This window comes from Orcinus orca, chromosome 10, assembly GCF_937001465.1.
Source record: "Orcinus orca chromosome 10, mOrcOrc1.1, whole genome shotgun sequence".
NCBI lineage: Eukaryota > Metazoa > Chordata > Mammalia > Artiodactyla > Delphinidae > Orcinus > Orcinus orca.
The window spans coordinates 4686936-4698760 of record NC_064568.1 but is presented as its reverse complement, the minus strand read 5'-3'; the positions used below and the strand labels follow the sequence as shown (position 1 = coordinate 4698760).

The 11825-nt window shown below is 48.1% G+C and overlaps 1 protein-coding gene and 1 long non-coding RNA gene across 2 annotated transcripts in view; one reads left to right on the top strand and one right to left on the bottom strand.

Moving 5' to 3' along the window:
- TMEM40 (transmembrane protein 40) overlaps positions 1-2535 on the bottom strand; it is a 32567-nt gene extending 30032 nt beyond the window's left edge. Inside the window, exon 1 of the mRNA XM_012538446.3 lies at positions 2450-2535. The gene's annotated coding sequence lies outside the window, so the exon portion shown is untranslated. The remainder of the gene's footprint in view (positions 1-2449) is intronic.
- Positions 2214-10162, top strand: LOC117198297 (uncharacterized). Its single transcript, XR_004479389.2, has 2 exons — positions 2214-2351; positions 9437-10162. It is a non-coding gene; the product is annotated as an uncharacterized LOC117198297 (long non-coding RNA).
- Positions 10163-11825: the final 1663 nt, after the last annotated feature.

Genomic DNA, 11825 nt, shown 5'->3' with positions numbered 1-11825 from the left:
TAGACACTAGGGGGATGCTATTCCCTGTTTAGGTTTGGGAGTCTAATTAGATTTGTTTCAGATTTAGAGACGAAGAAAAACCAGGAGGGAGTGTGCTCCTCAATAAACTTTTTTGAGGCCCCCAAAATGTTTGAAGAGGAATGGGAAGAAACCAAAAACTCTGAAAAGAATTTTCCCTGGCTCTGACTCTCCAAGGTGGGTGTCTCGTTAAACAGCCAGTGCCAGGCCAGGCTCCTCTTTCTCAGCCTCTCAGGCCAGTTTCTCTCTGTCTCTGTCTCTTCTAGCTCTCTTTTCCATCTTTTTCTCTTGGTCTCTCACATTCCCTCTCTCTCTCTCTCTCTCTCTCTCTCTCTCTCTCTCTCTCTCTCACACACACACACACACACACACACACACACACACACACACACACACAGACAACTGACAATAGCAAAAACCAGAAAGGAGGCACCCAGTGAAAGAGAAAGAGCTTTCTGGCTCTTGAATATCAGACAGACCTGGACTCAGTTCCTAGCTCTACCCACCACTGACTGTGAGATCACTGCAAGTCTCACCCATTCTGGGAGCCTCAGAATCCTCCCCTGGAATGGGCACGCCTACAACTCAACAATAATATGACATCCTAATTTTAAAATGGCCAAAGGATTTCAACAGACATTTCTCTAAAGAAGATGTACAAATGGTCAATAGCACATGGAAAGCTGCTCAGCATCATTAGTCATTACAGAAATGCAAATCAAAACCACAATGAGATACCACTTCATATGTGCTAGGATGGCTAAAATAAGAAATACAGACAATAACAAGTTCTGAAGAGGACGTGGAAAATTTGGAGACTTAACGTATTGTCAGTGGGAATGTAATATGGTGCAGCCGCTTTGGAAAACAGTTTGAGCTCCTTACAATGTTAAACATAGTTTCACCATAAGACCTAGCAAGTCCTTAGTATTATGTCCAAGAGAACTGACAACCTGTGTCCACACAAAGACTTGTACATGAATGTTCACAGCAGCGTCATTCATAATAGCCAAAAAGTGGAAACCACCCAAATGTCCATCAACTGATGGATGGATAAACAAGATGTGATATAATCATACAGAACAATATTATTCACCCAAAACGAGGAATGAAGTGCTGACACACGCTAAAACATGCATAGACCTTGAAAACATTATGCTAAGTGAAAGAAGCCATTCAGAAGAGATCCCCTATTGTATGACTGCATGTACATGAATTGTCCAGAATAACCGGATCCATAGACACAGAAAGTGGATTAGCGGTTGCCAGGGAGAAGGGGACATGGTGAGTGACTGCTAAAGGGTATGGGGCTTATTTGGGGAGGATAAAAATGTTCTAAATTGGACAGTGGTGATGGTTCACAACTTGGTGAATAAACTGAAAACCACAGGCTTGTACACTTTAAAAGGGTGAACTTGGCATGTGAATGATATCTCCATAAGGTTATTTTCTTTAAAAAAAAACCACAACTTCCCACATACAGCTGTTATGAAAGTGAAATGAGCGGTCCCTGGGCCTGGCATGTGGCCAGCGTGTGAGCGATGTCCCCCTAAGAAGGTGGCCTGGTGAGGAGTTCAAGGAACAGGGACCCTAGCCTTTTAGAGGGCTGCACCAAGTTCTGGGAGATCCAGAGACAGGAGAGGGGTTCGTTATTACAGATCCGCTTGGCTTGGACTCCGAACAGGACACACACACACTCCTGACTTCACTTTTCTCTCAGTTTCTAAACAAACCAGGTCAAAATGATCAGCACAACCCCATAATCTTTCTTGTCCCCCATAAAAGGAAAATGGGTTGGCTTCCGGCCCAAAGGCTGCCTCTGAGGAGAGAAGCCGGGATGCTCTGAGCACAGGTGGGTCCTCCAGACTCGGGATGACGGCCTGGGGGACCGGGGTGGCTGGGGGCTCCCTCTAGGCCGCACCCTCCACCCCGTAAGCCTCTGACTTCAGCGGGTCTCCTAGCGCCTCCAGCTCTCTGTTCAGCACTTTTTCCCCAGAGATGCCTTTGAGCCCGAGGCCAGGGCAGCTTCTGGGGGGAACAGGAGGGCGGCTGCCTTCACTCGCCGGTCAAAGCGCAGAGGTCGGGCGTCTGTGAGGAAACACCCTCCAAAGCTGTAAGTCCCACGAGGGCAGAGTGGGAGAACCCTTCCGAAGCTAGCGGGACCCTTCACCTCACGAACGGGACGGGTCGCCTGCGGGGGCGGGGCACGGGCTGGCTGGAGGCTCACGGCACCCCTGGAGAACTTCACCCTCCCCTGATTTTCCAGAGATGGAGACACAGGCGCTCACCCAGCTGGGAAGCCACTGAACTGGGACTCAAACCCAGGCCCACAGGTAACCACAAAATGTCAGGCCTGTTGAAGAGCCTGTTCCTCCCCAGTTCTCTTAAAAATCACCCCCATCCCGCCTCTCACGCTCCGCGTACCCCTTACCTGTGTTCCCGAGGCCGGTGTGGGCTGGAGCCTAGCGGCGCTCACACTCTGGGGGCGGGCGGGGCGGGGCCGGGAAGAGGGCAGAGAGGCGGGGCCGCCCCCATGACAGGCAGGGGCGGGACGTGACGTCGCCCTGGGCCCCACGCTCACCCGCCCACGCGCCCACGCTCAGCCGGGGGGCCCTCCTTCCTGCGGTGCTGTAGGCGCCAGGCCTTCCTGTCTGACTTGACTCCCCCCCGGATGTGCCAGGAGGGCAGATGGGGCGGCTGCAGACCCTAACCCGCCCCGGGCCGGGGCCATGCCCTCTGACTTCAGGGGTGGTTACGTGGGGGCAGTCGTACCACCCTGACGGTGCCAGGCTCTGGGCGGGGAAGAGGTGGCGTGTCCCAGATGCTCCCCACCCGCCTGGGTGAGGCCGACTCAGGGCCCAGCCATGTGGGCCAACCGGATGCTCCCCCAGAGGAGTGAGGTGGGGCTGGCAGCATAAGAGGAGGCCCTGGGGCTCAGGGCTGGGTGGGGGGACTCCTGTGGGTGGGACTGGCAGTGCCCTCTCCTGGTGAGGAAACTGGGCAAAGGCTAGAACATCCACTGCCTTGTGGATCCCAACAGGGTAGGGGGTGGGGACTGACCTCTCAAAGCTGAGGCCGGTCCTCTCACTCATCTCTCAAACATTCTGGAAGCAGGACAGTAAACAAGTCCTGCACTGCCATGGGGAGCACCCTGAGGGAGACAGGCCACGACAGCCCCCATGCGGGCAAGGCCCAGGGAGTGATGGGTTCCCAGGAGGGCTTCCTGGAAGAGGAGTCATCTAAGCTCAGGAGTCATCCTTGGAGTCATCCTTGACCCTTTGCTCTCTCATACTCTGGTTCTGACCTATCTGGAAAACCCTGTTGTCCCCACCTTCATCATATACTGTATCCAGCCTCTTTGTTCCATCGGCTTGGCAACCACCCTGGTTTGGCCACCACATCACTAGTCTCTATGCTCCTGTCTGTTCTCATCATGGCAACCAGAGGGATCTGGTTAAAACTCAAGTCAGCTCATGTCCCTCCTCTGCTCAGCACCCTCCCAGGGTTCACACCTCACTCACTCCCGTATTTACACAGCCCTGTATGATGTGCCACTCACTCCTTGCTCTCTCTGATCTTGATTTCTATGACTTCCTCTCTCCCTCTGCCCCAGCCACCCAGGAATGTGCCCCAAACACTCCAGTCAGGCTTCCTCCTCAGGGCCTTTGCACTGGCTGTTCCCTCTGCCTAGAATGCTTTTCCCTAGACAGCCACCTGGCTCCTTCCCTCACTTTTTCAGGTCTCTCTACTCAAATGTCACCTTCTCCAAGAAGCCTTCCCTGACACCCTGTATACAGTAGTAACCGCCTGCACCACCTTTCCCTCGCATCCTGCTTTACTGCTCACTGTCTGACACACCGTATATTTTCTTGTTATGCATATTTCCTTCTTATGTATTGGTTTGTTCCAGGATGTGGGACAGTGTCCAACACATAGTAGGTGCTCAATAAATTTTGTTGACTGAGTGACCTGAAAGGGTAGCCCAAGATGCGTTCCAAGGGTATTTGAGGCAGAGGGAACCAAGTGTGGAAAGGTTTAGAGGTAACAGGCACTACTGTGTTGAGGATCTGTGAATAATTCAGTACAGCAGGAGAGTGGGGGGCTTGGGGGCTGGAGGAGGGGAGAAGAGAAAGCAAGAGAGGCCTCAGAAGCCAGACCAAGGAGGCCGGACCTTATCATGAGGGTGACAGGGACACGATCAAATCTTACGTTTCAGCCAATGATTTGGCTGCCATACTGTGGACTGGCAGGCAAGACATGAGGGGCAGGAACCTGGTAAGCATGAGCCGTGGCAGGGCAGCTGAGTACTAGGAACAAGGTCACTGCGCTGTCCAAAACAGTAGCCACCAGCCACGTGTGGTTATGGAGCCCTTGAAATGTGCTGGTCAGAATTGAGGTGTACTGTAAGTGTAAAATACACACTGGATTTCCAAGTCTTGGCACGAGAAAAAAGAATACACAATAGCTCCTTAATAACTTTTGTACTGATCACCTGTTAAAAAGATAATATTTGAATATAGTTGGGTTAAACTATATTATTAAAATTAGTTTCACCTGCTTCTTTTTGCTATTTTTAATGATGCTACTGGAAAATTTTTTTTAATTTTGTACACAGAGCTCACAATATATTTCTATTGGACACTGTCGATTTAGAGGGTAGAATGGACAGGGCTTGGTGGCTATGGGCTGTGCAGGTGAGGGAGACCTTTGGTCTAATTGCAAGTCTCCTCTCCCCTCCAATTGCTCCTTTTTGATGAGATCATGCAGGCCAGAGGCATAGAGAATGAGCCACAGAGGAGAGCCAAGAGGGTTAGTTTTCATCGCAACATAAGCACACACACACAAGTCATATCTTCACAGTAAAAACTATCTAGAAATGAAATAGGTTGACAGAATAGGCAATGAGACCTCCATCCCTGGAAGCAGAAACTTGAGAACCACCATTACACAAGGGAAAGGAAGTTGAGCTAATTAGCTATTCTCAAAGTGTGGGTCCTGGACCAGCAGTATCAGCATCACCTGGAAACTAGAAATGCAAATTCTCGAGTCCCACCCAAGTCCTAATGAATCAGAAACTCTGGAGGTGGGACCGCAGTTTGTATTTTAACAGCCCCCCCCACCCCCACCCCGTGGTGATTCTGATGCTTGTTCATGTTTAAGAACCACTGGTCTAAATAATAATACTTCCTACCACTTAAAGGTTTCAGTGACGGGCACATAGTAGGTGCTCATAAGACCCAGTAGGTGCTCATAAGACCCAGTCATGACCTTGTGTTTGCCTCCTTCTAGTCCCAGGTTAGGGTACTTCCCCTCTCTGAGCAAATAGGAGTTCACCTCCTGCAGCATCTGGCACAGGGTGGAGGCACAATCTCAGGGCATTTCCTACCTCTCTGCCATGGGCGGATCTCCAGGGCCACGACAGAGCTGCCAGAGGCGCAAGGCAGGTCCAGCTCAGCTCCATCCTGAGGTGACCTCACTGCCCTGCATGTGTGTGTGTATGTGTGTGGGGGGTGATTCATGGGGCAAAATCCCACCATCCTGTGGCCACAGCTGACAGCCCCAGGGAGCCAGCTCAGCAGCTGAGTGTGGCACCTGGCTTCCCTGCATTCTAGAACTGACAGCCAGGGGGGCCCCCCTGACTCAGCAGGCATGTGAATTCTGGAGGCAACAGTTACACAGCTTGGCCTCAGTCTCCACATCCATAAAAATGGGGAGACAGCAGTCCCAATCCATGGTGAGATTATTTGTATGAAGTACTCGGGGCAGTGCCTGGACACAGTCGGCCCTCCCCAGGCCTTGACACTCTTGTGATGAGGCCCTGGGATCCCTCAGGCTGATGGGAACTCCCCAGAGACTTCTTGGGTCTGAGAATGATACACTGTGGGTGTAGAGGGCAAAGAATGTGCCCCTACTATGAGCACCCTGGAGCCTGGTTCTTGACATGAGTTTTTACTTACTCAGCAAATGGATGCCTCTGAGGGCAGGGCCTGTCTTAACCACATTAAAACATTTATTAAATGAATGCTCTAAATCAGGGACTATCGCCCATTTCATGGATGAGAAAAGTGAGAATCAGAGGGGTGAATGATTGCTCAAGGTGACGTAACTGGGATGTGGCTAAGTCAGGACTTGAATCCCGGTTTCCTTGACTTCAAAGGCAGGACTTTTTTCACCCCTCCATGGAGAAACTCCAACCTAACCTCATTTAGAAGCCCCTGTATGTGTCATTTAAATCCATGTTTGAAGAGGTAGCCTCTGGCCTAGATTGGACTCTTTGCCACTCCATATTCTCTGGGAAACAATGGCTGTATCTGATGCAATTTGAGATGGAGTTTAAAATATTCCTAAATCTAGATTAAGCCTGACCCACCCTGGGCCTCTGGATCTCAGTGGTTTCAACTGTTGGTTCTAAGGAAAACCTCTGCAGCTGAAGGCAGAAGTTGGACCTGGTCATCCTGAAAGTCCTCTGACTCTCAGATGCCAGTGTCTCAATGCCTCTTCTAAAGAACAAGGACTAAAGTTAAATTTTTTTTAAAAAGGAGGGGTGGCGGGGAAAAGGTCAACCCTAGCTCATCCTGACAAATGCAAAATGAGGGTTCAGACTCAATTTAAGTGGCTTTCAAACTTCCTTTTTCTTTTTTTAAGCAGAAAGATCCTTTTAACAAATAGAATTTAAGACATTCTATCAGATCAGAATGGACTTCTTTCTAGTTCAAGTGGGGATCTTGGGGCTATTGATGGAAGCACCTGCTCAGCATCACCTTGCAGGCAGCCACTGGAGTGCCCACTGAGAACCCGAAGGCTCCAGGGAACCCAGTTTGACAACCACTGGAGGGCAGCAACGCAAACTATCCCTGGAAATCTCTTTGAGAGGGACAAATAGGTCCAGAAAATATTCCCTTTGGTTTCTAGGGGAAACTACCTCTGCTTGACCACATTTACTTAAAATTAAACTTTTTGAGATAATTATTTGAGATCACCACATGCAGTTTTAAGAAAGAACACAGAGACCCCCATGGACTCTTTCCCAAGCTTCACCCAATGGGAACATCTTGAAAAACTATAGTACAATTTCCCAACCACGATATTGACACTGATACCATCAAAATACAGAACATTTCCATCACCACAAGGACCCCTCATGCTGCCCTTTTATAGGCACACCCACTTTCCTTCTCACTCCTCCCCTCCCTGATCCCCGGCAACCACTAATCTCTTCTCTATTTCTATAGTTTTATTTCAAGAAAGTTATGGGAAAGGAACCATACCGTTTGTAACCTTTTGCGATTGGCTTTTTTCACTCAGCGTTAATTCTCTGTAGATTCATGCAGGTTGTTGTATCAGCAGCCTGTTCCTTCTCATTGCTGAGTAATACTCCATGGTACACAGGTAGGGCCCACCCCACCCAGGGCTGCTGGACCCGGTACAGAGGTTAACAGGGAACCTGGCCTCATCTTGAGGGCCTACTGTGAGCTAGCTTGAGTCCAGCACACAGCGGGAGGTTTTAAGAAGGGGTAGGATGCATTCCTGTCTCCATGCCCCTTATAGCCCATCCAGGAAGCAAAACATGTGAAGTGCCACAGTTGTGGAATTCAGAGCCAAGTGAATTTCGTGAACACGCTTCTAACAAGCTAATTGCCAACAGACATCTTTGACACGATCTGGGAAACCTGAATATGGACTAAATATTAGATTATTTATGGGTTTTTGTTATTTTTGTTAGGTGTGGCGCTGGCACAGCAGTTATGTAAAAATACCATCCGTTGGCGTGGCAGGCTGAAGCGATTACTGGTGACAGGACGTTGCGGTTGGTATTTGCTTTAAGCACTCCAGCCTCGGGGGGGGGGGGGAAAATGGGGGAGGGGGAGAGAGGAAGCACGACTGACCAACATTGACAGTAGCGGAAGCTGGGTGATTCGTACGTTGGAATTCATTATATTGTTCTTCCTACTTCTGTGTACGTTAGGATATTGCCATTTAAAAAAAGTCTTGGAGCATGCTGTGTTACTGGACTTACATTCCACATCTGGAGAGAGGCGGTCTTGTCCTACCATAGTGTCTGGACTGTGGTTTCCATTGCTTTGCTTGAAGCCAGTATTTAGCGACCAGACACCAGGAGACTCCTGGCTGGAACTGCTGTTGTGGAATCTCCCACTTTGGATTGTATCAGCCTTGGTCATCCCGTTCTAGTGCTGTCTGGTTTGCAAGTATAGTTCTGTTCTTGAGGAGGTGTCACGAATCTCTGTAAATAAATGTGTGAGTTGTTAACCTTTATGATGAATAGAAAGAATGGAAGAAAGAGAGGGAGGGAGAAAAGAAGAAGGGAGGAAGGAAGTAGGGAGGGAGGGAGATTTTTTAAAAGGCTCTTGAGAGCATCTTGAGATGCAAGACCCAAATGTTTGAAACAGGCTCACCTGTGCTGGAAGGACCCAGAGCCTTCAGCTTGGGAATTCTCCTAAAAGCTTGGGCAGTGACTCACCTGTGAGCGATGTCTGACCAGACTCAAGCCTGGGCAGATGTCACAGGACGCATCTGTCCTGTAGGCGTGAGGGGCAGACCCAGGGCACCTGATGATGGAGCCTGAGATTGTGAGTATACAGGCATTCGTGTCTGGAACACTGGCCCGGTTCTCTGCCTGGAGGATGTACTGCTCCTCAAGGCCTGGCTCACACGTCCCATCCCTCTCCTCTGTGTCCCCACAATCCTTCCCTCGACCATCATACATCAGCATATGTCTCCCCTACAAGGTGTAACGATAATAAAAACAACCAATAGCTACCATTTGCTGCAGGTTTGCCATGTGCCAGGCATTCTGCCAAGAGCGTTGCCTTATTGGGTGGGTGCTATTATTTCCATTTTATAGATGTGGAAACTGAGGCTCAGAGGGACTGAGTCACTTGCCCGAGGCCCCACAGCTAGAGGTGACTCAAATTCAGCTCTGTCTTCTCACTAAGTAGTTGTTCTTAACCACATCCCCGATCAGCTTTCCTCTATACCCCCCTGTGCTTAGCACACGGCCTGGCTCTTTGGTAAATGCTGACAGGAATACTCACTGCTTGGATCCTTGGCTCCCCCCACAGGCTGGGGGGCTGCCACTCTCTCCCAGCAACCTGCCTGCCTCGTTCACTCCTAAAAGATGTGATAGAACAAGAGTTCAAACTTGTTTGCTTCAAGCCACAAAAATCTTTCTCCATCCCAGAAAGAAGTGGTTTAGTATTACGAATAGCCCTCAAGTGGTTCAGTATTTTAAATAGCTGGGAGACCCCAATTTGAGTGCTGGCTCTAGCTGTGTGACCTCAGCCAAATCACTTAACCTCTCTGAGTCTCAGCTTCTTCATAGGTCAAATGGAGAGATCACCTGCCCCACACAGACAGCACCTGAGAGTACTAAGCAAGTGTTCCTTTTTTAGTTCTCCAGGAGGAGGCCAAAGGATTCCTTTAGTGCCCCTCTGCGGTGGACTGGCATCTCACAACTTGGAATACCAGGAGATGGGCAGAAGCCCTTGCTGAGGTCCAGACAGAAGAAGTGGGACCCAGAGGGAGCAGCCCAGCCTCTCACACGGCCGAGTGAGATGACTCTTGGGGCAGGGGCTGTTTCTTGGGGGGAAGGGAGTGGTTCTGCTGCCTGGGCCTTCTCCTCAGGCAACACCTCAAGCCCTGGCCATGTACGAGTGGGGAGAAGCATCTGCCAACAAATTCCATCTTCAGACCCCTGTGGGGCACCTCCTGGGGGCAGGGTCCAGGAATGAACCAGTCCTGCCCCCCATGCTAGGGGTATAGTGGGCACATGGCCACCGGAATAAAGACTACATTTCCCAGTGCCCTAATAGCTATGGGTGGCCAATGGGTTGTAAGTGAAATATCAGCTTCTGAGAACTTTCCTTAAAACACATCTGGCAAATTGCCCCTTTTCTCTTCTCCTCAATCCAACTAGATGGAACGTCGGTGTGTGACAGGAGTCACAGTAGCAATATTTGACTATAAGATGATCTTGGGCAGTTTAGTTATAGTGAGAGCAGGAATCTAAACAGCAACAGGATAAGCCAGAAAACAAGGAACAATGTCTTCAAAGTGCTAAAAGAAAACATCAACTTAAAATCCTAAATCCACCTAAATATTTAAGAGCAAAGGCTTAATAAAGACAGTCAGGCAAAAAACTGACAAAGTTTATCATTCCCAGATTCTTGCTCAAAGAACTTTCCTCATTCCCTAGATGAGGAAAAAAGAAATTGAATATGGAAGTAAAGAATCAAAGAAGGAATTGCTGGGCTTCCCTGGTGGCGCAGTGGTTGAGAGTCCGCCTACCGGTGCAGGGGACGCGGGTTCGTGCCCTGGTCCGGGAGGATCCCACATGCCGCGGAGCGGCTGGGCCCGTGAGCCATGGCCGCTGAACCTGCGCGCCCGAAGCCTGTGCTCCGCGACGGGAGAGGCCATGGCAGTGAGAGGCCCGCGAACCACAAAAGAAGAGAAGGAATCGTTAGCAAAGAAATTGGTAAACATAGGTAAATCTAAGTAAGTGCTCTCTAAAATAATAATAAACAACTTGAGATGTATAAACAAAAGGTAGAATCCAAATTCATATTAAACAATAATACATATCAGACTGGAAATATTAGAGTTAAAGCATTCTAAGATCCTCATATTATTCAGGAGGAGGGTAGAGGTATTGATTAACTTACAAATTAAATTAAGTTATAAATGATTTAAATTACAAGTTTAAATTATTTTTAATAAATTATAAATTTAAATGTAATTTTTAAAAATTAATTTGTTGGTCTTCCCTGGGGGCGCAGTGGTTGAGAGTCCGCCTGCCGATGCAGGGGATGCAGGTTCGTGCCCCGGTCCGGGAAGACCCCACATGCCGCGGAGCGGCTGAGCCCGTGAGCCATGGCCGCTGAGCCTGCGCGTCCGGAGCCTGTGCTCCGCAGCGGGAGAGGCCACAACAGTGAGAGGCCCGCGTACCGCAAAAAAATAAATAAATAAAATAAATAATCAAGTTGTACTCTTAGGATTTTTGCACTTTGATGTATGTATGGTAGATTTCAATTAAAAAAAAACATTTTTAAACCTTTAAAAAAAAAGAATATAAGTGAGGATAAAAGTCGACCAACCATATCAGTAATCACGACGAATATAAATGGAGCAGACTTGCCACTTCAACAAATTGGACTTAAAAAAATTTAGTCTAGCCATCTCAGCTCGCTGTAGCAAAGGTAAATTATTATTTTTTTAAGGTAAATTATTTTAAACTTCTAATTTTGATACAAATTATCAACTCAAATAAAGTGGCAGAAATAATACATAGAGTCCCATGTACCCTTCACCCAGGTTCTCCCAATGGTGACATCTTATATAACTGTACTACAATAACAAAGCCAGGAAATTGACACTGATACAGTACCATTAACTAGACTATCAGCCTTACTCCATTTTCACCATTTTTTACATGCATTCATTTGTATGCACAGTTTCTATGCATTTTAGCTCATGTATAGATTCATATAACCACCACCATCATCAAGATACAGAGCTGAAAAAAAAAAAAAAAGATACAGAGCTGATACACCACCACAAGGAAATTACTTTGTGCTATAAACCTTTATATTTGTGGACATTTTAATAAATGATGCTGAGGCAACTGAGTAACCATTTGGAAAAAGTAAAATTAGATCCATATCTCCTACCATACAGAAGAATAACATATTTTTTAATTGCATGGCAAAAATCATCATAAAGTCAAAGACAACTGACAAACTGGGATAAAACGTTTGCAAAATATACCATATATAAATATACCACATATAAAG